A 3,511-nucleotide genomic window follows, 5' to 3' on the forward strand; every position below is an offset into this window, starting at 1 on the left:
TACTGTGTTACATGATTATCTGTTGAAATGCATTGAGCAACTTCCAGAACAGTAGGATCTCAAGCAGTGACATTTTTAATACCTTTTATTTGCAAGCAAGTTTAGCTAGTCATTCTGCAGGGATTAAGAGGAAAATTGGGGAAAAGGTAATAAATGCACTAATTTTTAAATGATCCTAACTTTTTTGAGTGCAGAAGCATCTACAGTGTACTGGCAGACAGAGCAGAAGAAAAAACAGCAGTCATTATTTTACTGCTGATCAACTTTGTAAACTGACAGTTCCTCCCATTTTGCAGTGGTGAGTAGTCAACAACGTCAGCAGGGAAGTCCAGGAACCAGACAGCCCCAGCAGCTGATGTTTGCTAGATATTTCACCAACAGAGGGAATATTATCCCCCCTCAGCCACCAGCAGGCATCCACCTTGGTCCCAGAAAATGTGGTACTGACAAGAGTTTGTGAGGGTGTGCTGTGAGTGGGTCACTAAAATATTCTGTGTTAAAACACCTGCCAAAAACATGCAGTGACACCAGCACTCTGGTTGCTGCATATGGGTTGAGAAAGACCAGCTGAAGCTCTTTATCAAAATGCTGCATCTCTGAAGGGAGCTATGGCCTTAGGCAGCTTTCAGACTGTGGGGTTGATTTTCACATTGGCTGTATGTACTTTACAACATACTTGATTCTCTAGGAGACACTAGAAATGCTGCCAGTCACTGCCAGCACTTAATCCAAGTCGCTGGGTATGGGTAAAGCCTGCCCATACAACTCCTTGTTCTTGAAAACCTAAGGGCTGGAAATGTCCATCCAGATGACCATAAACTACTTTCTTTCTCATATATAGCCAAAGGGAATGCAAAAATGCTTTTCTTCAGCGGTGCCTTTACTAGGAAGACCAGCCTTTAGGAGCCCCAGGCCTTTGAGACAAGGACAAGTGTGGAGCAAGGAGGATTTACCCTTGGTGGAGGAGAATCATGTTAGGGCACATTTAAGCAAATGTGCAACCCTGGGACCTGACAGGAGGCATGCATGGGTGCTGAGGGTGCTGGCTGATGTCACTGTGAGGCCACTTTTGTTTGATTGTCTTTCAAACATCACGGGGCCTGGGAGAGGTTCCTGCAGAGTGGAAGAAAGCAGGTGTTACTTCCATCTTTGAGAAGGGGAAGGAGGATGATCCAGGGCCTCATTTTGCTCCCTTGGAAGGTTACAAAGCAACTAATCTTGTAAACCATTTGCAGAGAGTATTCAGCATGTATTTATAAAGGGGAATTCACAGTTACCCAATGTGACAGACTGCAATGAGGTGACTAACTAAGTGGGGGAGGGGAGAGCAGTGTTTACCTCGCTTTCAGAAAAAAACTGTTTTTCTGAAAAAAAACCAACTGTTTACTTCGCCTTCATAAAGCCTTTCCACAGTGTCTCCCATAATATTCTCATAGCCAAGCTGACAAAGTATTGGGTAGATAAATGGAAAATGACTTGGATTGAAAACTGGATGAGCTACTGGACCCAGGAATCAGCAACATCAAGTTCAGTTATGAGAAGTTCACTAGTGGTGCGTCCCATGGGTTGATTCTGGGGCCAATACAGTAAAACATCTTCATTACTGACATGGAAGGGGTGCACCCTCAGAAGCTTTGCAGATGATAATAACCAAAGATGAGTCCCTGATACTCAAGATGGTTGTGCTGCCATTTGGATTGGCCTCAGAGGTTGGAAAAATGAAAAGAGGAATCTCAATGGTCATGGAATCAAAGAATAGTTGAGGTTGGAAAGGACCTGTGGAGGTCATGTCTGCCCCTCTCCCTTCCCCTCCCTATGCACCTAGACCATGTCCAAATAGTCCATATTCCCCACTGTGTGAGTCTGTAAACATCTGCTATGTGCTGCTATCAAGGCTGAGATGCTGGGTTTAATGGAGTCTTGGTCTGACTTAATATGCACTTACCTGCATCCCTTGACAGAATATTCCCTTATTTCATAATATGAACAATATGTTCTGCTAAAAGATCATTTCATCCATTCATCCTATAATAATCAGAGACTTTCTCCAGTTATAGATGGTCCACTGTATCTAATTATAGCCCTATATTATGCATAATTTAGATGCTATGAACATTGTGCTATGTTCACTTTTCTGTCTTCCAGCTTTCTGAACTTGTTCAGTAGCTGCTTTTGGAAGAGCGGGGGTAGGGCTGCTCTGTGCAGGGGAAACCTGGGCTCAACCTGCTACTTCAGTGCTATCCAGTATCTGCTGGAAAAACAGCTGTTGGGAAAAGTACATGCAGAGATGTTTCAACCAAGGGCAAACAGATAATGTGCATGCCAACACTACAGCAGTTGCTGATTGGATTCTGCAAAGAAGCCAAGGACTGAGACTCGTGTACAGCTCTGGATCTTTGAAATCAGAGTCTAAATGAGAGTCAGTCTCCAATTTAGAATTATTTACATGCAGCAGGTAACATCTCTGCAATGGACCAAACCACCTACACTACAGTGACATTTCTGAGAAAAATTAATCTGAAAGGTTAAACATGAACAGTAAAACCAAAATTGCAAATTAGTTCTGAAAATGGCTGAAAAAGGAAATATATGAAGGATGTGATTGAAAAGGTATCTTAAGCATGTAACAGTCCTCTTATTCTTGTTGCTGTTGTCCTTGTGGAGCTTCTGCATCAACCTTTGATTTGCTTTAATATCTGTTGTCCTCTTTATCAGATGGTCCTGATGACAACTGAATAAAAGGACTGACTGGTTCAATAGATCAATCCAATAATTGGTAGGATGTATGTGATCCATTTCAAATGGGGAATAGGGTTGTCCAGAATTATCTTTCTCCTCTGTTCACACAAATGCACATGCAAACTACGTCTGCAGAAACCAGTAGTAGATTTAAAATAGAAGTTTAAATGCCAAAGTTAAAGCAAAAGTTCCTCTGCATAACAGTTCTACCCTCCTGTATATGACTTATCTTTATTATATACATTATATATTATATATAATATATATATGACCTGTGTCATATATATAATATATATATATATATAATTATATATAATTATATATATACATTATATATTATATATAATATATATATGACCTGTGTCTTTATTGTATATTTAAGGTTTGTCTTATTCTAAGGACCATATTCTGACAGACTATCTACAAAAGTATTTGCACAGATCTCAGTAGGAACATTTTTGGGGTGAAAATTATTAGACCTTTAAATTTATTTGGGTACTGAATTGCTGCTAGTTTCAAAGGAAGTACCAAAATAGCTAAAATGTTCTAGACCTAAGGCATTACTCAACATAATAATAAATCGTTGAATTTTGGGCCCTGAACTCATTTGCTGATATCTATTACTCTGCCAGAAAAAAAAAGATGGAAAGCGGCACTTGCAAATTATATACTATTCTGGTCTTGTGCATAAGTTACTTCCTCATTAATCGCTGTCAAAACCAGAACAATTTCAAAATTCTAGTGTGTCTGACTCATTGAGGGAGGGTATAGG

Source organism: Poecile atricapillus, chromosome 2 (genome assembly GCF_030490865.1).
Source record: "Poecile atricapillus isolate bPoeAtr1 chromosome 2, bPoeAtr1.hap1, whole genome shotgun sequence".
NCBI classification, from domain to species: Eukaryota; Metazoa; Chordata; class Aves; order Passeriformes; family Paridae; genus Poecile; species Poecile atricapillus.